Here is a 26,434-nt window from a genome sequence, read left to right on the forward strand (position 1 = left end):
AAAAGGACAAGTGATTTACCTTGGATGACCGATTGATAAACTGTAAATAAGGATTCAAACAGGTAATTTAAATCAAAGTCAGTGCTCAAAAATAGAATGCTTCCACTAACAGGTGAAGAAAATAAGGTGTAGAGAAGATAAGTAACTTGTATATGTCACTCAGCTAGTAGGTGATAGATCCAGAATTTGAGCCCAGGTCGTTAAGGTCTCTGCTGTTAATAACCATGAGATGAACATCTTCAATCCCTAGCCTAGGTAGTTCTTAGGGAAGATCTTCTATTAGGGAAGTCATATAAGAAAACAAATAATTTGCACTGATAGAGAGGAAATGGTTAACTCTGTCTGGAAAAGCCAGGGTTTTCCTGGAAAATAGGGCGCTGAACTTGTCTTTGAAATTAGTAAGGCTTCATTAGTTGGACAAAAGCACATTTTAGGAGAAAGTTATACCATGGGAAAGGTAATGAGTATAAAACAGCTAGGTTATTTGAGAAAGACTAAGCATTTTGGTGCAGCTTCTACTGGTCTAAAGTGCCTGTGAATGTGAGGTTGGAGTGAGCTGGAGATTAGGAGATGATGATGGCCACTTGGCTGGGGTGGGACCAGACTTTATTTTGTGTTTGGGGGGTAGTCAATAAGGAATTTTGAAAAGGGAAGAGATATTATTAGACTTTAGTTTTAGTAAAGATGCTATAGTCTGTCAGAACATTAATGGAAGACTTTTAAATAGACCCACAACATTAGTAGATGTCTTCAATCAAAATGTATGTGTTATCTAGAGCACACACTTCTGGGTTATTCGGTACTATGGAGTTTGCATCTTTCATTGTCTAGCTAAAACAGTAAATTGTATATCATGGCAATGCAAATGACTCTTGTCCATCGATGTGCAAATGAATTCTGTCTGGTGGAAGGAAAATCAATTTCCCTCCTTGCTATGGAAAAGTCAGTTTTGCACCTATTTATGAATCAGTTCAGCGTTCCTGATCAGCCTATATAAGTGTGGTACTTTGAACTCTCCTTTAAAGCCTTTACAATATCTTGGTTCCCTCATTAATTAATTAAATAAGCTCATGATAAATGCTTATTTTATATTTATATGAAATTCATCATTTTACGTTTAAAATATTTGTCTTTAACAGGCCTGTCCTAAGGGGAGAGATAATACAATCTGTACTAAGGCAGTGATGGTATATGCAAATAAAAGGAAATTACTAGGTTACAGATGACTTTGGGATACAAACTGACAGGATTTAGTGCTCTGATGGGATATGGGAAATAAAGAAATATGATGGTTGAAAAATGATTCCTAGGTTTCTGGCATTGTTGCTTACATACATAGTATTTTCTTTCATCAATATATATTCCATGGGGAAAAAAGACATCAAAACATTGTAGTGGGTTATTATTAGATGTTTGGTGGTAGAGTTCAGAAGTATCCAAGACTAGAGGTTCTGATCTGGAACTCAAGTGTACACTTTTAAATTTATAGGAGTAAAAAAAAGGATTAAAAGTAATGAGAATAGATTGGAACACACACACAAAAGAAATGTAAGGTGAAAATACAAGTGGGTATAATATAGAACATTTTTGGGGATTAGCAGAGTGAAAAGAACCCGTAAAAGAGATGAAAAATAAGTCTCTTACTTAGGATGGTGTTATGGAAGCCAAGGAAGGACAGTATTTTAAGAAGGAAAGACCAATCAAGTGTTAAATGCTACAAATTTACCCATTGATTTGGCAATGTGGAGGTCAGTGGTGGTCATTGCTGATAAAGTTTAAATGTCCAGATGGGAGGATAGAAGCAAATTTTTTGATAGTGTTTGGAAATAGATAATTGGATAGAAAACAAAGGAAGCTGTGGTAAAGGAGGTAGGGATGAATGCATAATTAAGGGAGAAACTGATACAATTGAACATAGGGTAAGGGAAATTAGTCCTCCCAAAACTCAGATAGATATGAGTAGTTGGCAACAGTCTCTCTAAAACTGCTGCCGAACAATTTAGATCCATTATTGGGAACATTGGGTCGTGAGATTGTATGATATAGAATAGATAATATCGAATGGGGTAAAATTGTAACAAGCTTTGTGGGCAGGTGAGAACAAAAAATGGTATCTAGATTAGGAAGAACAGATGAAGAAGGCATCAGAAGTGAAGTGTATCAAAAGGGAGGGGATGATGTTAAGGATAAACTTTATCTCACAATTTTTCTTATAAACAGCCCAGGATATGACTAATGATGGTGATTTACCCCTAGTGGTACAGTATTCATAAATAAGGACCCAATAATTTTAGAGTGATTCTTTTCTATGTGATGTTACCTCAGACCACTTCAGTATTTTCCATAGAAGAAATAAGTGATTGAAAGTACTGGAATTCCTGTGGCAACATCTTTTTTGGAAGCCTTCTGACTATGAAATGAGCTGAAAAAATTCTAAGCTATAACTGTGATGAAGAATGGGAAAATGACTTGACTTGAGAAAGTTCCATGTGGTGATCAGATTCTCATGGGAAAATTCTATCTCATGGTGATGTTTTGTGAGGAATTTTGTTTATCAACTAAGCCAAACTTTGTAGAATAATAATTTCAGAGTTGACTTTTCAGGAGAAAAGGATAGGAATTGCTTTTATTTAATGAATCATTAAGAATAGGGTATATATTACCCTTGCGGTAGTTTAAATGTAAATACTGTAAAATACTGTGTTTTCATGACTTGGGTATTTAGTTTTATAGAACTGAGTAATAATCATTTTCAAAATTGATGCAATGATTTTTATCTGTCAAGGGGAGAGCTTTGTGACCAATAAGACCTAATATATGTTGACAGCTTACTATGTGTTGAATGCTGCTCTGAATACCTTACATGTGTTAAATTGTTTAATCTCATAACTACTCTATGATTTATTATTATTTTACAAATGAAAAAACTGAGCCATAGAGTTAAAAAACTTGGCAGTTGACATAGCTCACATTTAATGAAGCTTTAAACCCAGTTGCATTGATGCACTTATGGAGGATACTCACCTCATCTTGCCAACTGCAAGTTTGAACTGAGCAACTTGTTGCTACATTCTTTGGATACTTTGCCTGTTACAAAGAAATTCCTTTCCCATTTGTAGCTCAGACTTTCTGTTTTCCACTTGCCTTCTTCTGGTACTGTGATTCTCAAACTTTAGTGCGCTTGGGATCAAGACAGCTTAGAAAGAAATCAAATTCCAGGGCTCTAACCCCAAGAATTCTAATTCTAGATGTCTGAGTGGGTCCAATAAATTTGCACTCTATACTGACTTCCCAGGTAATTCTAAAGCAGGTGGTCTACAGAATACACATTAAGAAGTATCTCTGGGAATAGAATTTGTTTTAGTTTCTGTTTTTTTCCAGTGTGTCCTGTTATAAATAACTGGATTCTGATGGATTAAATTTCATGGTTAAGATTGCATATATGCAAGTGAGTTTTATGACTTAAAATAAAATGTTGGGTAATTTTCATAGTTAGATTAGTAATACCTTTGAGAAGCTCTTCTATTTTTGCTAGACATTTTAATTTCACAAATATGTTGGGTGAACTGAACTCTTTGTTGTGAAGTCTTAAAAGTTTTACATGTTATAGTATTGAATCATGACTTTACAGTTTACTCAAACGTTAGCTTGGTATAGTCTGAATTGACCCTTGGATAACACATAGAACAGCAAAAGAGCAGAAGAATTGTACCTGCTGTAGGCCATGCTTCACAAAGGCTAGTCGTGGTTACTTCTGGAAAAATTCTTAAGTGGGGTTATTTCATGTTAGTGATGAAGGAAAGATTCCCATGTCTTAATATGTACCTAATGGAATATAGAGTTCTCATACTTGTATTAAAATTAAGGTGTTTAAGACTGTGTATTGAAGAGATAGCTACTCTATAGGGTTAGCCATAGGAACATCCAAAATGTCTAAAACTGGACTCAATTTTGCTTTGGCTCCAGCATTGAACAAATGAAAGCCCAAGTGCTCCAAGTTCCAACTTCTTAGAGCATCTGAGAGACTATTGTAGTTTGGAAAATTTCCCATGAAGAAATAATTAACTGCTCATAGGCCGTAAGCAAATTTCGCTCATCATATTTAACCTTAAATATGGTTGGTGATTAGTGATAACATGTACTAAATCACTCCTCAGTCACTAAAGGAGATTTTTATATCAATTTGTATGACGTGTCTATCAGGATTTTTGAGAGCCACCATTCTTTCTATTATTAGGTAGCTCACAAGGCCCTTTGTTGTGGTTAGTCTGGGTTTATTAAATTATATTCCTAACATTGAGGAGAGAAACTAGTAGTTCTCCTTGGTGTGAGGTATGGATGGATAGTATATGTTAGGTTATTTGCCATGTGTAAGTGAGTGAATGTACCCTGTAGAATGGTGATGATAATGATATAATAATGATAACTGTTTATTGGTATTTACTGTATACTTGGTACCTCCTGAACACATCATGTACTTTATTTCACTTGATCTTGAAGAACCACTTAGTTTTTATGAAGTATAGTTGTCCTCAATTTATAGCAATAGAAACTGAAGGTTAGAGTTTAAATAACTGACCTACTTTTGCACAGCTACCAGGTGCAGTGTGCAACCAAAGGGACTTATTCCTAAGTCTATGTTCTTTCCAATTTACCAGCAATATTTGGCTATGTATACTTGCTTTACAGTTCTAGCATCTATAGTTTGTAGGTCACGGATCAGAGCCCAGATCAAAGGCCTTTGGCCACTCAGTGTAAGGGAAGTGGGAATAAGGGAAGTGTATTTCCAAACCCAAGGCTTAGTTATCATCCTTAAATGGGGGGGGTGCCTCACAAATTTTTAGGAAAGTAACTGTTAACTGTTTATTTTACACAGCCTGGTAGATTTGAGTTAAACAAAAACTTCCATGTCCTTTCAGAATCTTTGAAAATTAGTACATGACCTAGGTCTTTTAAATCATTTTGTAGAATCTGAGTTATTCTTTATTGTTAAAATCAAAACTGTTGTTTTGAATTAAATAATCTTGTATTTTAAACTATGTCTTAAAATACTATTATGTATTACTATCTACTATCTAATACTATCTACTATTACTCATATCTGTGAGTAATTTGATTCTGGGTTTTTCTTGTCAGAGTTCATTACTGGTGTGGTGGTCTTTCACAGAGCAATTTTGACTCACTTTATGGCAATCTAATTTAAAAAATGATTTTCAGAAAGACATTCTGATAAATAAGCGGGAATTGCTTGTACATTTTGTCTTCATATTGTAAACCTTGGCATAGTGCAAAAATCTCTGCGTCAAGAAACACTATTCACACACACAAAAATGTAAGGATGAAAAATGTTTGTGAATATATACTGTTAAAAAATAACTCTCTGCAGTTGTTAGTTTTATGCTTTGCAAACAAACCCTGAAGGGTATGGATAAATTGTCTTAAGGAAGTCTTGCTTTTAGGCAATATATCCTAACACAGTTGTAGTATGGAGTCATACATTCTCCTTGATTTCATAAGGATACAGTCCTGTCTGAGAGCTCAGGGTTGATAAAGAAGTCTATGGAAGAGCAATCAGATAAAGCTTCTTAAAGGAACAAATTTTTAAGCTAGATCTTGAAATAATTGATAAAGAAGGAAATTTCATGAGACACAAAAGATACAGGAAAATAGAGGTTGGAATTGAAAATATCCTTAAGGACAGTAAGAAGGAGGAACATGGGTAAATCATATATATGGAGTTAAGAGAGAGGAGGTGGAGCAATGGATAACAATACAGAGGTTTGAGTAAAGGACTGAAGCACTTAATCTGAATCATAGGTGGTGGAAAATTATATCCTTATAGAGTCCTTTGTAGCAGGTATGGTTAAAACAGATGAAAGACTAATTTGTGTGAGACAGATGACTAAGAATAACAGCTGTTCAGTAAATTTCATATTCAAGTACCTCTATTTGGTACTAAGGTACTGCAGTGAATTAGAAATAATTCCTTCCTTCAACCCAATTTGTTCATAGTCTCATGGAGAACAGAGTACATGTAATATAAACAGAGGTGCTACAGGATAAAAAATAAATTTCAAAAATTTAATTTGAAAAATTGAGGAATATGTAATGGAAGAAGTACCTTTTAGGCTGGCTTTGAAGAATTAGTGGAATTTCTATAGGCTTGGCTAAAGGAGAGTCATTTTAGGTGGAAGGACTAGCGCGGGCCAGGGGTAGAGGTCAACAGAGAAAAGGCTTATGGTTGGTGCATTGGAAAGAACATGTAAAATATTGAGAGATGTTTTAAGTTCTTTGTAACATCATAGTGTTTAAATCTGCATGGAGATCAAGGGTGGGTAAATAGGAAGACCCAGTTTGGTTAGCCAATGACTTCTTCCTTCACTTGTTTCTTATGAGAGAATTATGAGATAATTGAAGAAGAGAATTATGGGAAAAAGTGTCAGTATAGCTGTATAGGCTGGCATCATTATATTGTATACAGATAAAGCAACTTGGAATATATGCAGTGCTTTCACTCACATTTTCTAATACCATCCTCTCAAAAACTTTATGAGAAGTGAGGGAAATTATTATTCTCCTATCCCATTTGAGACAATTTAGATTTAGAGACATTTGCTCAAGGTTACTCAGTTGCTAAGTGGTGGAGGAAGGCTGAATCTAGGTTTCCTGATGTCCAGTGTAGTCTTATTATACCACACATGCAAAACCACAAGAGAAATAACTCTTGGAACTGATTGTACAGTAGTATAAAGGGAGAATCAACATGAAAGAAAATAAAGAATATACCTGAAAATCTCTAATTTGCTAGGAAGAGAGCTTTCTAGTCCTTGATTTTAAGAGACAGTATTCCCTCTACTGGTTGATGGACTAGCTAGGAAATGGCCAACTGCTGAGATACACTATTAAACTGCTATATCTGAATTTGAAATCAGTTGGTCTGGTCATGCCCCATTTAGTTGTTATTTGAATGGACAATGTAAACCTGTTCTCTGTAACAAATAGAAATGAATGAGCTCCTACTAACAGGGATCCATCTATGAAATACATGTTTACTCATAATTTTTATTTTAAGGGCAAAAGGGAGAAAAAGATCCTTTAAAGAATTATTGTAGGATGTCTAGAAAAACGGAAACACAAATACAATGCTACTATCTCCCATTAGATAGTCTTTTTTTTCAGGTTTTTAAAACAGAAATGAGGAATTTTAAGTGTTTTGTTCATGGCCTCATCAATCTTTACAATGTTCCTATAAGTCAAGTAAGTGGTAAGAATTACTATTAAGAGGAGAATAAGTTTAATGCACTTACTTGTTGCAAGAAAAAGACACAAGGAGACAGGAGACTTGCAGTAAGAACACTTTAGTTTGAAATATTACACATAATAACAGGGAATAAAGAACTATCCAAGGGAGGAAAAAATTAAATCTAACTACTCTATTGGAATATGGAAATGTTTTCTCATACTGAGTGAAAATAGAAAATAAATCATAATGAAGATTAAAAATAGAAAAATTCATGACACCAGCTAAATTCAATAAACATTTATTGAGTGCCTAATGAATTTAAGCTTTAATCATTTTTGTGTTTCTAGTTATATTGAAAAATGCAGTTTCTAAAGCCCAAGTATTAAAAATATTTTTTAAATGCTAAAGAAGATTCCCTGAAAATAGAAGCAGTGTATAAAAATGAGCTTTAATAATGATTCTAGTTGTGAGTGGTTGTAAAGAAGGAGAAGTAATAAGAACTCTTAGTAGGATTTCTGGTGAAAGGTTGCATAAATATAAAAAACAGACACAGGGATAGCCTCTGTATTTAAGTACAGTCATGAAAAAGTGTTAAAAAAAGGATCATGATTAGCTATTCATCTTCAGTTTGAACAAAAGTAGAGGAAACAAATTAAGCCATAACATGAAGTTTTAGTAGATACTTGGAAAGATTTCCCATCAACACTCATTGCCTAGTGCGATGCTAGATTGGGCTTTTATTAAGGGTTGGTTGTATGTCTTTCTTGCCTTTTTTAGGCAAGAAAGAAGGTAGAGATACAGAGGTATATGACTCCTAAGGTCCTTAGCCTGTGCGTGTTTGTGTGTGAAGGTGTGTGTGTATGTGTATGTATTTTAAGGCAATTTTTTCAAGAGATTGTTAAATTCATTGTTAAATTCCATTAAAGGATGGATTGCTGTTTTCTTCAGATTATTTTTTGAGAATGTCTAAGTTTACAGAAAGAATCTGTAATCCAAGAAAATGCTTTCATGTAGAACTCTGCTGTTCCTAGCAATCAAAAGCAGGTCCAAAACAATTACTTGAAGATGGGAAAATTAATTACTCAATATATATTGTGTATGTTTTGTGAGAGGTCTCCAAATTTTAGAGGAGGCCGAGATGCTTCCTTTTTATGTCTGTTAGAAGCTCACAGCTATGGCTGCTGCTTCCTGACTGTCCAGAAGAAAGGGCTTTCAGCTGGTAGTGACTTGATCTTTCAGAAGCATATATATCACTTCCAGAAGCATATAGATTTTTAAAAGAGAAGTTGATGGATAAGGCAATGCTTAATGTAAAAGAAAAAAGCTCTAAAATTTCAGCCAGAGGGAGTGGGGCAGCCATTCTATTGACAGAAGTCCATTTAATCACACTATAAAAGTATCTATCTGTGCTTAAGATTGGTGTAGGAACAAGATACAATAAAATAGTAAATTGATAACATTACCAGGAGGAAATCATTTTGAAAAAGTGAAAGAAATCATAGAAGGAGAAGAAAGCTAAGTAAAGAGAGATAGATAAGCTGGTGATGGAGGAGGGAGATAGAGATGGAGGAAGAATTCATGAGAGATAGGTCTCAAAGGATTATATACCCTGTTCTAAAGTCGCCCAAGAAAGGGGAGCTTGGGTGGCTTAGTCGGTTAAGCATGCAAGTCTTGATATTGGCTCGGGTCATGATCTTGAGGTTTGAGATTGAGCACCAAGCTAGGCTCCATGCTGAGCTTGGAGGCTGCTTGGGTTTCTCTCTCTCTCCCTTCTCTTTCCCTCCTTCTTGCTTGTGCAAACACTCACATGTGTTCTCTCTCTCTCTCTCTCTCTCTCTCTCTCTCAAAATGAAGAAATGAACATTTAAAGTAGCAAAAGACAGTAATCTATGTTACTAAAAATAACCATATGTTACTAAAATAACCAATCAACTTATTGTAAAAGTTAAAATTATTGTGAGTTATGTAGACTTAACCTTAGCTGCTTTATTGAAAAAAATTCATCTCCTCTTTTTCTCTCTTCCCACTTGCCCTTGTATGTATTTATCATCATCTATTATCTCTGTGTGTTTATTTTGATTCTTCTATCAGTTCCTTTAAGATGCCACAGATTAAATTGGATTATATTCTCCATAATGGTGTTTCTTGATAGCATTGTGTTAGCCTCAAAACTAGATGAGTGTTTTTCTAGTGTCGTTTAAGCCTTGAAAAATTTCTACATTTCTTAAAATGTAGATCTATTGATTAAGAATAGTCACTAATGATTGCAGTGATGATCTGTGTACTAGATTCTGTATTTTTAACAAGTTTTCATAATAAATTTTACATACTATAATGTTTGAGATGTATTCCTGTAAAGATATAGAAACTTAAAAGTAACGAATATTTCTGATTCTAGGTATATATACTTTTTTGGAATAGCAATGTGAATGTAGAGGCCAGAAAAATGAAGCAGATGGTATTGGAGTAGAACTTCCCAAGACTGCTCTCCGAAGGCTAACAACAGGTTAAGGTGAATGTGTCACTGTTTTCTACTTTCTTCTTAATGCAGTAAAAAAAAGTAATTGAAATGCTGAATGCTTAACGTCTTTCAGCAGTAAGCCTCATAAGAACATCAACAAAAATTTAAAATTTCTTTTTTCTTTCCTTTTACTTTTCTAGCTTGAATAAGTGTCTCTCATCACCCTGCCTAACCCTTTCCCTACAAAATTTTTCTTCTTGAAACTTGAGCTCTGCTTTCATTACTCTTGCCATTATGTAAAAGGTGATTTGGGAAAAAAACCTTTTAGAAAAGTTTTACATACCTGTGTTACAATTTTGACAATAGTGAAGAAAAATGGAACTCATTACTGCTACTGCAATGGAATTATCCTCCTGTAAATACTTCAAAGGTGATTTCCAGGCAATTAACACTGGGGACAAGTTTGAAAGCTTATTGATTTCTGAGTATAACAGCACTTTAATTAATTAATTTTTTGTAGGAATTTAAAAATCTGCCTGAAATTAGGTAGTTTTTTATTTTATATGAAACTTTAAAGTGGTTGAAATTAATCACATTTTAAAAGTTCAGGGTCTGGGTAGATGATGTAGATATGGCCAACAAATTTCTTTCAAGTCTTTGAAGTCATGAGGCCTCTTTGATAAGCCCCATGATCTTCTCTTGCATTAGATTGCATGATTAGATTTTTCCTCTCTTTAATTCTTTCAAGGTGATAACTAGCTAAAGAAAGACTACTGAGGACTGAGTTTTTTATACAAAGTGATTCTATTGGTTTTTATAACTATTTTAGATGAATATGAAAAACTTTTCAAGCATACATGGAGTTTGGTGTAATGTGACATGTCTGAGTGTTATATTTTAGCTCTTGTGTAATATTATAAAATTATGACTTTGGAAGAAAAATTTCATATCCTTATGGGGCCCCAAGATAGTCTTTTCTACTAAAGAAAAAAACATAAGACATTAGCTCAGCCTCTTGGTTTATAAACTGTGCAGCTTGAGTATGTTGTTACAGTTTTTAAAAACAAGGAAATTCAAATTGTAAAGAAGTCTTATGAGTTGTGGTTGAATGCAAAAATTAGTTAATTTTAGGAAGTGTATTGGCTCTCTCCTGTAAGCTAATTATCCAAATCTTATTAAAATTTGATATATTTCTATTCCAGATTTCTTTCTTGCTACTTGGCTCAGAATAGTTCCATACCTAGTAGAGGCAGAGAATTAAAGTAATTACCTGAGTACTTCAACTGAGAAAGTGATTCTCCTTAAGTATTAAGTTTAATGAGGCTTAAAAAAGTTGTTTTAGGTGACCTGAGTCAGTCTTCCCAACCCACCCTCAATGGCCAATTGAATTCAATACTCAATACAAATAGTTTTTTGAAAAAAAAAAAGTCCTCTTTATGGGGGATATGGACAAAAAATTAGAAGTAGATCTTCTAGTGAGAAGGCCAGCTCCCTATGTCCCTTAATTCTCCACACAAGGCTTCTCTAATATGAATGGGACTTCTAGGACTTCAAGGATCTCCTTAGGACCATGTGACTGTTCCCTGGAACTAGGCTTCATCCCTTGGCTTTGGCCATTCTCTCCCCTACTTTCATTTATTAAAATCTTAGTGTTTTCACTGGTGCAACTTCCCAAAGCTTTTATATAAGGCATGGGACTTATTTCCCAATGGGTATTAAATGGAAAAGGATATTAAGCTGGAGATTTTAACTGAGACAGTACTATATCTGTACGATATCAAAGTGAGTCATGAAACAGAGAACCCTGTAGGAAGTTTAAATTCGAATGGAAAAACCTACGAGAAGTTCTCTTTCCATGGGGCATATCTCCCTTTACTTTATGTTAAGAGGGGAAGGATTCAAGGAGATTATTCAGAAAGCTTGGTTGGATATCTACTGGTAAATGAACCAAAGGAACACTAGGCTCACCCTGTAGTTCTGGAGGTTTTGTAGACCGAGACTGAGAAAGGTTACCCAGACTGGAGTGGGCCATCAGATCAAGGAAGCTGGAATGGGAATCTCCCTAATTTTGCCCAGTAGGACAGCCTGAAGGGTAGTCAAGAAAAGTTAGAAGTGACTACCAGAATAGTAGAGACCAGGAAGCATATAATAAACTCTGAAAGAAATGGATTTGCTGGCTCAAGGAACCACCCCAGTGAGTCCATTCTAATGTTGGACATCTCTGAAAAATCCACAAATATGCCCCATCAGAGAAAGGCGCTATAAATATCTGTTATGCCAAGAGAGAGTGAAGGTAGCTTAGGACTGTGCACTCAACAAATGCCAGGAAAAACACTGTAATGATGGAGTTTAGGGCCAAAGGCAGAGGATACAGTAGCACCATTAAATGGCAATGGGAGATGGAAGCATAATGGCATATTCTGACTATATTTCATGAACCATGTACATAACCTCTAAGACTTGCTTAAACAGTCAGGTGTTAATTAATACTGGCTCAGATTAATATTAATAAGGAAGCAATGTTTAACAAAATTAGGAATCAGAGTTTTCATTTTCAGCCAGTACAAATTTTATTTTCTTGTTTGTTTACTTGGTACTTATTGTTTCGATTTTATTTTATTATATTGTATGTTAGCATCTCATTGTAAATGTAAGAAGAATGTTTTTAATGCCTACTCAAAGCCTTAAAGTGACAGCAGGTAGGGGAACCAATAGACCTAGAAGCCACTGGAAAGTTCCCCTCAATGTGATATGTTGCATTCCAGGTAGATTGCTTAATTATTGGGCCATGCTCTCTGCGATTTGCTCCTTGTCAAGGACAAGATGATAGTTAGTGGCTGTCCTTATTCCTAGTTCCTTGTTCCTAGTTGATACAAGTCATTTTAGAAAACAAAAGAAAACAATGCAAGATATGTGTAATCTTAAAAACATACATATTCTATTTAGAGCAACTATCTGGGGACCTCACAATGAGCTGTCTACAGAGAATTATTTATACCTGCTCCACTCTGCCATATTTTCAGGATTATGGTTTTAGTTATAATATGGAGATGCACCTATTATGACTACTACTATTACCATTCTCTTTTGATTATTTCCATTTTTATTAGGCTTTCCCTCCTTGGTTCCCCTCAAAGGTCTTCTTCCTCTATTTTGATTCCCCAGGGTTCATCCCTTGATCTTGAACTGCACCCACTCAGATCCCTTTTACCTGCCAGGGTACTTAACTCTTCAGCTGCTGTCAGTGTGGGTTATTAATGGCTCACACTGACCCCCTTCTCTGAAATTTGCCTAAATAAAGAGCCACCTCTCTTGGAAGTCATACTCAGCTCCCTTGTCAAGGTAGTGTACAGCCAACAGCTCTCTAATGGGAGAAGGGCAATGAAAACCTGGCCTCTGCCTCACGGTGAAGCCAACTCTGGTACATTGCTGATTCAAGCCTTTCTATGAGGTGAAGTTGAAGTTAGGCTCTATCTGAGACCACATTTTGCTTAGATTTTCCTCCTGCAGTAACCTGCTTCTCCCACTCTCCTCCTGAGAGCACTCCTTCAGTAAATAATTTAAACAATTCTCATCTTGCACTGTTTCTATGGAACCCAACCTAAGACAATAATTTGTTCTCTCCTTATAGTCCTTGCTGTGCAGTCCCATGACTTCAACAGAAGCTAACATACTGACTTTCAAACTTATATCTCATCTAAATTCCAGACTGAGAAATACGATTGCCTTTTTTAGGTTTTGTCAAATTTAGGACTGCCTCCCAATCTCTGGTCAAGGTTGTATTTGGATTATTTTAAATGGCATTGTATTAGAAATTTCAGGAACATAAAAGTCTGAGGCCATCTGAAAACTTTATATGCCCTCTGTTCCCTATCAAATGCAGCAGTCATATGAATATAACATATTCCTATGGGTACATCAAGATTGTGGACAGCAGTGTAAATTACATACACTTGGGTTTTGTATAGTTCCTGAAGTTTTTGCCCTTTAATAAAAGTCTGTCAGCATTCAAGAACATGAAAATGATATTATAAGGAACACCTTAACTGCACTGAAATTCACAAAATCACAAATCATGCTAACCTCAACATATTAATCATCTTTAGCCATAAGTTACCTACTATAAGCTTCATAACACTGCTGGGATACAACATAGTAAAGTTGTATCCACAGGCAAAGCTTAGTTTGGTGAACATATCTCTATTATAGTCTCATCACATGGTGTTTTGATTGTTTCTTGTTTGCATCCCCTCTGGCGCCTTGGAGATAGGGATTGTGTGTTTTTTTTTATAATTTCTGGATGAATAGTAGGTACTCCTTAAATGTTAGTTTCTGAAATAATGTGAAAAATGGAGAGGGCAAGAAAAATAGAGAAAGAAGGACTCATAGGGTAGAGATGGGTTGACTTCACTCTGAGGCTGTTATTAATTTATTGCTTCTTAGCACTGTATGCACCCTTCAATTTTTTGTGTATGAGAAACAATGACATTCCTTTAAGTATCTCTCCTGTAAAGTGAAAACCATGTTAAGCTCTTCCAGTACAGGGCGCTGCATGGATATTGCAGGAGGAAGTTCTCTTGCTGTCTCTCCTGTTGAACTAGAGATTGTCAGGGCATTGTGTGGCTCCTGTCCCAGGCATAGGCCCAAAACAGTTCGTGCAAGGCCTTGCAGCCATATGGGCCTGGCTCTTACCCTCGAATAGCTATTTTGGCCTAGTAGCCAGAGCCACTGCGTGCCCTGTGTTCTGCAGTCTCTCGGCCCCAGCAGCTCCCAGTCTCCCATTGCATGCGCATGTCACTGCTTGCTGTTCATCTCCTCTCCCACCTGTATACAGGAGTTGCCCATTTATTTTCTTTTTTTAAGTTTATTTATTCTTTTGAGAGACAGAGTATGCAAACAGGGGAGGGGCAGAGAGAGAGGGAGAGAGAGTTCCAAGCAGGCTTTGCACTGTCGGCATAGAACCAACACGGGGCTTGAATTCAGGAACCACGAGATCATGACCTGAGCTGAAACCAAGAGTAGTCAGACACTTGACTGACTGAGCCGCCCAGGCGCCTCAGCGTTGTCTATGTCTTAACCAGCAACTCTAGACCATCTAGGACTTACTGAACCCTCTGTTCAGAATTTCTGTGAAATTCTCTGCTGTACGGAAGCCAAACCAAACCTCCTCCAGCAGTGTGACTGCCTCTAAATTTGTTCTCCATTGAATGCTCTCCCTCAGCCCTAGGGTGAGTTTCCTTATAGTGTTCTTATACTTACTTTTATTGTAGTTAATAATTCGTTATATTAACTGTCCCCCTTTTAACCTACTGTGTGATTTCTCTCTTGGTCGCACTCATACTGCTGCAGTGTCTGCTCTGCACATGCCTTCTCCAGGCTAGCAGAAGTGACATACCTAAAACTGGACCTTTGCATTAGTTTGCTTACAAGATATGCTGGTGCTTAAGGGAGGATCATAAAGATCTTTCACTGTTTCATTTTTGCTCACCAAATTTTTGTGATTATTTTCAGCTTGATTAGATTTCTAGGATACATAATTAGGGCTTTTGTTTTGTTTTGTTTTTGCTTAAGACTTGTCATAAAATAACAATTTTGAGATGTGAGCCTTATAGACAGACTTAAAAGTAAATAAACATATGGAATCGAAATGTATAAAACTAAAGATATTGGTAAATGTTATTTTAGGATATTTAAAATAAATATCAAACACTATCAGTACTAGATGGGAGTTGGTTGCAAACATGAGTAAGAACACGAAGATCCGATCAAACATTGAAGAGCACCACTGAATATGCGCTCTATGAATCCGCCAGATCTGACTCTTCTAGTTTTTGTCAGCCACAGAAATGATGCCTTCCACTATCAGGATTCTTTCTGTTGAATGTGACAAAACCCAGTCATAGCTGGCTTTAAAAATCAGGAGAATTTATGGGCTCAAGTAGCTTGAATATCCAGAGGATGGTCTTATTTTATAAGTGTGGCTTGGTCAGGGACTCAAATAATGCCGCTAGGTCTTTATACCTATCTTTACTTCTTATCTCTTTTTCTGTTATCTTTATTCTCGGCCTCTAGAGGGAAAAAAAAAAGTCACCCAGCAGTGCTAACCCACTTTATATAGCCTAGCTCTTCCTAGGCTAATATAAAGTAGATGTGATGGGGTGCCTGGGTGGCTCAGTTTGTGAAGCACCTGATTCTTGATTTCAGCTCAGGTTTGTGAGTTTGAGCCTCATGTTGGGCTCAATGCTGACCTCACAGAGCCTGCTTAGCATTCTCTATCTCCCTCCCTCTCTCTGCCCTTTTGCCACTTGCTCTTTCTCAAACATAAATAAACATTAAAAAAATACAGTAGATGTAAAAGCAGTTTTTTCCTCTGGGAACTCCCCGTAAGTACTAGCATTCATTCTGACTAGAACAGGTTGAGTTACATAACTAATCTTGGGCCAAAGGAGAGGGCACATGGATTGTGCAGCCCTTTTTTCAAGTTTGGCCACCACTGGAACCAGACAGCGTCAGTAAGGAATGCTTCCCTAGAGAAATTTAGAGAAATTTTCTTCAGGGTAGGGTACCTTTTTCTGTTCAGAAAAATGCTCAGTTGGCAAAATAATAAGTATGCAAGCACCAAGCCAATCCTGAACAAGGCCGCCTGGCCCCCACTGCTGCCAGTTTACTTGTACAAACCTTGCCAGCAACACATATCTAAGGAATTGGCTGGGTTCTTCCATCAAGAAGAACCTGTCAGGTCAGCTAGACTTTGAGTAAAGACACCAGGAGTTTTTCTGTCCTTATCCACATGCAAAAGTAACACGTGTGTCTTTGGAACCAATCTATCTTTGTTAATTATTTTTGATCATTCAGTGTGCCTTCCAGTGTCTCATACCTGTTGATCTAAGGTAAAAAGAGCAGACAGTGGAGGCTGGATACATCTAACTCCAGTTCCTATGTTGATGGTAAAGGTAACTTACTTAGTGTTTGCTAAATAATAAGCGTGTTTATTAGCACTTTATGTATATTAATTTATGTTGTCAGCACAATAAGCCTGTGAGATAAATACTGTTATTCTTATTGCATAAGTGAGGAAACTGAGGCAGAGAGAGATTAAGGTAATTCGCCCAGAGTCACACAAGTAGAAAGAGGTGGACCAGAGATTCCCACTTAGGTGGTTGGACTTCAGGACTTGTTTTCACAGCTACTACACAATGCCGCCTCTAGTGGACACCAGGAGTCCTTCTCGGTCCATTTCTAGTAGCCTGGTGCCAGAGGTGTTCTGGCTGTTTAAAGGAATTTGCTTTATTCAGATAAAGCATAGTGGCATAGCTTTCTCATGCCTTTGGCATTTCTGCATAGCTGCTTAAATTTCTAATGTACTGTCTGGGCTTAGAAATAGGCTCAGAGAGAGTAAGATTCAGTTTAACATAATTTGTTTTCCAAAATGTTGGATCTAAAAAACCCACTTCCCCATAGAAAATATCCAGACTGCTGGCCCCTAGGCACTCCTTGCTCATATTGAATTTGTCATTGCCTCAGCTGTTGGATTAGCACTTGAGAGAGGCAGAATGATATAGCAAGTCCAAATGATTGGGAGTCAGAGGACCTGGGTTCAAGTTCTGACTTGTGAATTCAGATGTATCTGAACCTCGTACACTTCAGTTTTCTTGTATGTGAGATGGCGAGGAAGTAGGATTTATGAAACAGGAAAGTTGACTCAGCCTTGGTTAAAAAGAAAAGAAAAGAAGCCACATTTCACAAAACAGTGGTAATGAATGAGGTTTAGAAGTAAAGAATGCAGAGAATGGGCTGGTGAGGTGAGGCTATTTATATTTTGTGGTCAAAAGTACACAGTCAGCATAGACTCTTCTATGAGTGCAGACCCATGGGGAAAAGGCCCTGCTTTAATTCAAAGCTATGCAGACTCTGTCTCTAGTTTTAACAGTGCGAAGAACAAGGAAGCTTTCTTCTTAAGAAGATAAGTTCTTAAGACGTTAAAAAATTCAGGTTTAATTTCTCTGGAACTTAACCTCCATGGATAAGTACCTGGAAGCATTGTATTTTCATTTAACTTGATAATAGATTTGATCCAGGCAATGAAAGTTCTTCAAGTTACAAAGGAACTCACTAGTATTGTGTTTCCCTGTGTAAATGGTTTTGGCTACTGCCCTGGTATCCCTTATTTGCCAGGTAAGTCTGCCCCACCTGAAGGCTATCTACATATCTCCATGGAAGAACTTAGTCAATCTCTAAGAGAAGGCGTTGCTGGCAAGGGTGGGGTTCAGACGTGGCTCAGTGGACACACAGGTGCTTGAGGACCTGCAGGCAGACCACCACTCTGACAATCCATACTTCCAATCCACACTGGGTGGGAGCTTGGTTTCTTGGGCAATAGTTAATGGTGCCTTTTAAACAGCATTCCTTTCTTATGAGGACTTAGTGCGATAATCATGCCCAACAAATACAGCCATAAACATGTAATCAGTGGTGGCTATTCTCACCTTGGGGTGTGCGGTGACTGATCTGGGAACCTAGCCCTGTGCTTCTCGGTGCACACTATCCCCCACTCCCTCTCTCCCTAAACTGGACTCTCGCCTTCTGCTCCGTTCTGCAAAAGTGCTGGCAGCATAGCTTCTGCATCCTTGTGGCTGAAACCTCACTCAAACGTAGTATGCTTTTTGCATTTCAGCAGGATTTGGCTTTGATCCTTAAGGTCCTACAAGTGTCTCTTGCTAATTACTCTCTAATTCCTATCCCTGAGCAACGGGCTCTGTGCTTTCTGTCTCCAGCCTGAAACGTAACAGGATGTCTTGGTAGCCCTTGAATGTCATAAACTGGAAAGAATGCTTTCAGTTCTCCCAAGTCATTTTGAGGGTGTCAGAGCTTAGAATCTTTGGCCCAGCTCAGTAGAGCTGCTTGTGGTTATTTGTGCTTCCTCGGTGGCAAAGCTACTGAGCACACAAGCCACATTTTTGATATTCAATTTTGTACAGTGTCTTGAAAGCCTATGTGGCTCCATAATTGTGTGAAATAAATTCCTGAAATATCAATTAAGTGAAAAAAAAAGATCTGTATACAGAATAGATCACATATAAACAAATAAAAATGTGGCTTTCTAATATTTACAAAGCTCCCCATTTTTTGATCTGGGGCACTTAACAAGGATTTCTATTTTACCTGCAATATTTTGTTCTTAGTTATTATTTTTTAAAGTTTATTTTGAGAGAGAGAGAGAGTGAGTGAGCAAGTGCAGGGAATGAGCAGAGAGAGAGAGAGAATCCTAGGTAGTTACTGCATTCCCCTGAACTGTGAGATCATGACCTGAGGTGAAATCCAGACTCAGATGCTTAAGGAACTGAGCTACCCAGGCTCTTAGTGATTAATGGATCAGTGTTTTCCTCTAGAGAACCCACCTGTTCTTTATACAACCTTGGACTTCTACCTAGTTTTTCTATGTTAGTTGAGCCTATGAATGCTCTACAATTTCTGAAGACAATATGATACAATTTAAACCCTCCTATTGTAGATGAAACAGGATTTTGTGATATGACCATTGTTAGGAGTTTGAAGAAGATCAGTGGGAAATTAAAGTCCAGAGAATGGTATACTTGGACAGATGACTTGTTTTTTTATATAGATAACTCTTGACAAGATATAAAAGAGACATGACATTGATATTCCAAATCATTTAGACAGAGTTCAGAATCAGGACAGAAATATCCCTTCTCTGTTTTCTTTTAAAAAATTCTTTTACATTTTGATTCACTTGTATTCTTCACTCTGCTTTAATTAAGACCTCAAATGTAGGCTGGTTTAAGCTTTGTGTTCCCTGGTCTCACCTTACTTCATTTCCTTCTGTCATCATCTTCATTAAATCTTCAAGTTTTTCTATCAGGGCTTCATTAATAACTTATGAATCCATAATTTAATGCAACCTAAAGGGAATTTTTTCTGTTACTTTAGATATATGCATTTTTGGTGGATTAAGCATCCCTAAAAGTCAGGCATTAAAATGAAATTTATATGTTGAATTTCTTACTAGCATTTGGAAAATACTGGATTATTTTAGAGAATACAATGTTAATAGTTTTTAAATTATATGACAAATCCCCTTGATCTAAGTCTCTACTCCCTGATGTCTAATATTGGGCCTCTACATACATTATATTACTTTCCTGTTTTTGTTTTTTTTAAAATTTAGGATCCATACAGTGGGCAGATCAGGGATGGGTGGTAGGGAGGGTGTGTATAAGGTTTTTGGTATTCTTTTTAAGGATATGACAATTACTTGCATCTGTATGATAGTTTAATTTCTTCAAAAAGTACAGAGTATAACCATGGTAGTTACTGACAACTAACAAGTAGCATAAGAAAGGGGTAAGGAAAATTGAGGATGACTATTGGGGCTACTATATATAATATTAAATGAGAAGGCTATCTAATTTCTGAGGTTGGGTATATTTAGTAACAAGATAAGTTCCTATAATATTAGCATTATCTCATTTTTATTAGTATAATTTTCACGCAGCTAGTGCATCAAGTGTGCAGTTAATGAGTTTTAAAAATGTAAATACCAAGTTACCTTGTAACTGCCAATCCTCGATCAAGTTATACATTTCCATCACTGCAGAAAGTTCCCTCACGTTCCTTTGTATTTGATCGCCGCTGTAGGCGACCACAAACCCACTTTCTGTTACTGTATATTAATCTGCTTCATCTGGTATGCTTTTAAGATTGTTCCAAGTTTGCCCATATATCAGCAGTTTGTACATTTTAATTTTTTATTTGTGGAGTGATACTCCATTGTATGATTAAATCACAGTTTGTTCACCTGTTGATTATTTGGATTGTTTCTAGTTTAAAACTATTATGAATAAAGTTGCTGCAAACATTAGTGTCCAAGTGATTTTGTAAACATAACTTTTCACTTCTTTTAGCTAAATAAGTAGAATAAAATGTTTTTAGGAAACTGTGCAAATGTTTTCCAAAGTGTTTGTACCATTTTACACCTCCAATTAGTGATGTATCAGAATTCCAGTTCCATCCAGTGTCTGCATGTGATCTTTTCATTTGGTTGATAGTTTTCTTTGCTGTAGAGACTTTTAGTTTGATGTAACCTCACTTGTTAATATTTGCTTTTGTTGCTTGTGCTTTTGCTGTCCTATCCAAAAAAATCATTGTGAAGACTAATGTCAAGGACATTTTCCTCTGTTTTCTTCTAAGAGTTTTATTTATTTGCCTGTATTGGGCTATCCTTGCATCCCAGGGATAAACTCCACCTGATCATAGTGTATGATCTCTTATGTTGTTGAATTTGGTTTATTCATATTTCATTGAGGAAATTTGCATGTATGTTCATTTTCTTGTGTATGAAGGCAATGTTGGTATCATAAAATGAGTTTGGAATTGATCCCTCCTCTTCGATTTTTTGGAGGAATTTGAGTAGGATTGGTTTTATTTCTTATTTATTTGGTAGAATTTACCCATAAAACCATGAAAAATGGATTTTTCATCATTGGGAGGTTTTTGATTTCTGCTTCAATCTTCCTACTCATTATTGGTCTGTTCACATTTTCTATTTCCTCATAATTCCATCTTTGTTGGTTCTATGTTTCTAGGTTAATACATTTTTTTCTAGGTTATCCAATTTGCTGGCATAATTTTGATAGTAGTCTCCTATATGATCCTTTGTATTTCTGTGGCATTGGTTTTAATGTCTCCTGTTTCTTTATTCTACTTTTAGGCCTTACATTTATGTCTTTAATCCATTTCAAGTGGATTTTGTATTTAGTGTAAAGGTCCAATATCATTATTTTGCACGTGGATATCTAATTTTCTCACCACTATTTATTAAAGAGATTATCCTTTCCTCATTGTGTACACTTGGTGCTTTTTTCCTTTTCTGTTCCCCTAAATGACTAATTTCAAATGACCTAATTCTGAGTTTTCTGATTCTTCCTTCTGCATGATCAAGTCTGCTGTTGAAGGTCTTTACTGAATTTTTCAACAATGCTATTGTATTCTTCAGTTCCAGGATTTCTGTGTGTGTGTGTGTGTGTGTGTGTGTGTGTGTGTGTGTGTGTGTGTATTAATGGTTTCTATTTCTCCTTATTGGTTTCTAAACTTTGCACTTTGTTCATCTCTTATTTCCCAATTTCATTTCATTGTCTATATGTCTTCTCCTGTATCTCACTGAGCTTTTTTTTTCTTCAAATTTTATGTTTATTTTAGAGAGAGAGCACATGAATGTGAACACATGGGAGAGGGGCAGAGAGAGACAGGAATAGAGGTTCTAAAGTGGGCTGTGCACTGACAGCACAGAGCCCAATCCAGGGCTCGAACTCACAGACCATGAGATCATGACCTAAGCCAAAGCTTAGTCTGAAGCTTAACCAAGTGAGCCATCTAGGCGCCCCTCACTGAGCTTCTTTAAGATGATGGTTTGCATTATTTTTCAGGCAATTCACAGATCTTTATCTCTTTAAGGCTGGTTACTAGAGCTTTATTAATTTCCATTGGTGGTTCCATGTTTGCCTCATTCTTCATGATCTGTGTAGTCTTGCATTGGTGACTTTGCTTCTGAAGGAGCAAATACCTCTTTCAGTCTTTACAGACTATTTTTGGCATTTTCTCTTGGGTCTCCAAATACTACCTCTGTGACTGAAGTCAGGTAAGTTTGAAGCCAGGTCATGTGTCTCCTGCTTGGTTTACATTGGGGTCCATAGTGGTGGGCCAGTTGCCAGGGGCTCAGGTGGACATGGGTTTTGTCTGGTATATGGGTAGAAGAGACTACCTCCAGTACCTTGGTGTGTATGGGTAATTCTGTTATAAGTGTCTACTTCAGGGTCCACAGAAAGTGGATCTGTTGTCAGGTATGTGGATGGGTGTGGTGCCTATCATGTCCTTGGAAGGGCTCCCAATATGCCACTGAGTGGGTCACTTGGTGGCAGGATTGGCCCTAGACTGCAACTGAGAGGAGTTGGAACTCAGTAACAGACTGCTTAAGAATCCACAGTTGGGACCAAGATCTATAGGTCTGCCTTTAGGGGCATGGACAGGCATGCTTTCAGACAGTTTTCTGAGTGAACAGGACTGCCCCTATATGCTATGTCTGATTGGGGTTGGATCCTGACCACAGGGCTGCCTCATGATCAACAGTTGGACCAAAGTCAGTGGTCCTGCTTTGGGGGAGCACAGAGGAGTTTTAGTCCCACTAAATCCCTGTGCATGCAGGACTGCCTCTGGACTATGACTAGGCATGTTTGGAGCCGAGTCATAGGGCCACTTCAGGATCTACAGTCAGACTGCAGTCAGCAGATCAGCCTTTGGGGCACAGATGGGTGTGTCTCATTATGGGTCCCTCAATAGGCAGGTCTACTCTCTGTTGTAGCTGTCAAGGGGTGGAGCCAGATTATGGGGCTTCTCCAAGATCTGTAGTTGGACCAACGTCAGTGGGCCTACCATGGGGGGTGGAGGGATGAAGATGTGCATCTCCCAGCACATTTCTGGGTTGATAGGAATATATCTTAGTCTATGGCTGAGAGGGGCCATTTCAGATCTGCACTTGGACTGAGTTTAGAAGACCTGCCTTAGGGGCATGGATAAGTATGTCTTCCCCTACCCTCTGTGTGGCTAGGACTACAAGCTAAAAGAAGCTCCAGCTGAGTCGTGGGCTACTTCTGGGTTCATAGCTGGGACTGAGATTAGCAGGCCTATTCCTATTCCTGGGAACAGAGATGGGTGTAACTCTTGACCTTGATCGTTGCTGGCTGGTACTGTGGCAGAACCAAGGCCAAACAGGGCTAAAGCAAGTCCATGAAGGTTTGGAGCTATTTCTGAGACTGCAGCCAGGACCATGGTCAGTGAGCCTGCCACCTGGGAGCAGGCCTGCCTTCTCAAATAGACCCTCCTCAATCTTTGGCTCTCTTAGTTTTCACAGTATTTTACCTGGATCCCAAAGCTACCACAAAGGCACATTTTCACTGTGAAGATTTACCAGATTGTTGTTGCCTAGGGTGGGTATGAATGGAGGTGGTGGCCTCTTATTCTACCACCTTGCTCACAAATTTAATTTAAAAATTTTGAGTAGCATAATATTCCTTTCTTAGTCTTAGCTTGAGGGTGCATTTCCTTCCTTTTTTGCCTTAGTCAGTAGTTGAAAAAACATGTTGGCTTGCTATAATTACATGACTCACTCTCCATCATATCCAAATTACTGCTCTGCTATGGAGTTTTGGTCTTGGAGAGTGGGTGCACATCACATTTTGCTGTCACTCTAACAGATATGTTAGGTCAGAATTCCATAGACGGAAATTTAGCTTTATATATAACTGAATTAACTTTTATTTTGCAAGTGGGACAACTAGAAAACTTTGGTCAGTCTTGTGTGGAAAGTTGTATTATGGATGTCAGACTAATCTCAGCTGTAGCCACTTAATAGCTATGTGCATTTCCTTATCTATGGAAGATGGGATAATAATACCTATTTTATAAGGTTATTGAGGCTTAGATATGCATTGTTGAGCAACCTATTATAAATCCCAATATATAGTAGGCAAGTACTGTTACTTATAGCTATCATCATAATCCATCATTATTATCATCAGCATTGTCACAATTAAAATTATGTAAAAGAAGTGTGGGGGCACCTGGGTGTCTCAGTTAGTTAAGCCTCTGACTTTGGCTCAGGTCATGATCTTCCATTCATGGGTTCAAGCCCCACGTCGGGCTCTGTGCTGACAGCTCAGAGCCTGGAGCCTGCTTCGTATTCTGTGTCTCCTTCCCTCTCTGACCCTCCCCGTCTCATGCTCTGTCTCAAAAATAAATAAAACATTAAAAATTTTAAAACAGGTGTGTGTGTGTGTGTGTGTGTGTGTGTGTGTGTATGTAGTTTCTTTATACAGCTCAATAGTTTGGTGGACCATGATAAATATTTAAGCTTATATTGAAAATTGGCTATCTCCTTATAACTAAAAATAAAACTTTTTTAGCAATATTAACTAATATAGTTGCAGTAACTTTGATAGTCTCCTCCAAGGTTGCCCTTCCCTTCCCAATTTTAAGGTAGATAGTATTATGTACAAATACCCAGACCACTGACTCTTTGTCGTGGTGATGGTTCTTCATGGTCATAGCTTACTTTAGCTTTAAATAAACCATCTAACTATTGCTTATCTGGGTAACATCATGTTATCAAGAGATATACAAAAGATAACACATAAGTATTAGCTGTAACTCAACAACTTTATGTGCCATTTTTCTCCCTTTATTATTTTTTTGGGCTAGGAACATTCTCTCTCTTGCTATGTAAGGTGAAACTGGAGTCCAATTTCTGAGAGCTGTCTTCTTGGCTCTGAATCAGAGGTTGGCAAACCAGGGTGCATGGGTAATACCTGTCTTATCCTGCTATCTACTTTTGCAAATCAAACTTTATTGGAACACGGACTCTCCCATTTCCTTATGTATCGTCTGTGGCTGCTTTGATGCTACAATGCAGAGTTGAGTAGTTGCAACAGAAACTGTATGAGACCCACAAAGCCTAAAATATTTACTATCTGGCTCTTTGCAGAAAAAGTTTGCCATCCCCTTCTCTAACTCAAAAAAACCCATATTTTGGAACTCTGCTTCCCCTTGCGAGCCATACTTTGGCCTGCCTCATCTTGACCACTTGTAATCTGGGAGTGTTATTCCATAAAGAATATTGAAAGAGTTTAAAATTTTTTTAAAAAATGAACATTGGCATCACAGTGTATTTTGATCATGAAAAAATAACATTTAAAAATAATCATGAGTAACATTGCTGTTCTGTAGCTTGCCAGAGAGACACTCTTAACAAATGCTAACAAGGATTTTAAGAAGTGTGGGGGTTAAAGGACAGGGAGAGAGAGGGAAAGAGAGAGCAAGGGCAAGAGAGGGTGAGAGGGAGAGGATGAATGGGCCTTTATTTTCCCCATAAGGATATGAAGAATCTACACTTACAATTTTACTTACAATGTTTTTCTTATCCCACAGAATTTTCAAAGCAGAGAAAAGGCCACTGTTTTCCGGAAGAGGCTTGATTCCCTCAATTAGTGGTCTATGCTTGCTGTGTAGTGATAAGAAGTCCATTCTGTAAAGAAAGTTCTTGGAGATGCATGTTGTAATTGCCATGTGATGATGAACAAAAGCCCACCAAGCATTGTTGACAACTTATCTGGCTCCTGCAATTTTTTCTCTTCAGAGAACAGATTACTAATACTGCATGATGCTAATTATATTGCTAGTTTTGAACTTGTAGGATGAAAGTGAGCAAGCAATTATTGTTGGGGGGTGGGGTAGGGTAAGATCAGAACATTCATACTACCATATTAACTTTGATAACAGTCATGAAGGAACTAAAGTAGTATAGTTTTATCCAGGCAAGTCTCTCTCTTGCTCTCTTTCTCTCTCTCACTCCTTCTCACTTTCTTCCCCCCTCTCTCTTAATTATATTTTGAAAAGAGGAAGTTCAATTCAGGCATCTAGAAAACACATGCACACTCTTGATTGTAGTAAATCACTTAAGCATAGACAGGTGCAAGATACAACAGGTGGCTCTAAAGGATGTGAAAATACAGCAGTGTAGATGCCAAGAGAAATCCTCTCCCAGAGCCAGGCTCTAGTTTGAGTTTGTGCCAGGGGTTAGAGCTTAAAAGTTTTACAAAAGTCATCTTGTTTTCAGTGCAACTTTGCATTTTAAAATCTCGGTCTCTTTTGTATCCATTTGA

The 26,434-nt window shown here is 37.3% G+C and overlaps 1 long non-coding RNA gene across 1 annotated transcript; it reads left to right on the forward strand.

The window, feature by feature from the left end:
- LOC115301625 lies at positions 1 to 25,880 on the forward strand. Its single transcript, XR_003913197.1, has 3 exons — positions 1 to 62; positions 9,642 to 9,755; positions 25,701 to 25,880. It is a non-coding gene; the product is annotated as an uncharacterized LOC115301625 (long non-coding RNA).
- Positions 25,881 to 26,434: the final 554 nt, after the last annotated feature.

This window comes from Suricata suricatta, chromosome 9 (genome assembly GCF_006229205.1).
Source record: "Suricata suricatta isolate VVHF042 chromosome 9, meerkat_22Aug2017_6uvM2_HiC, whole genome shotgun sequence".
Taxonomy (NCBI): domain Eukaryota; kingdom Metazoa; phylum Chordata; class Mammalia; order Carnivora; family Herpestidae; genus Suricata; species Suricata suricatta.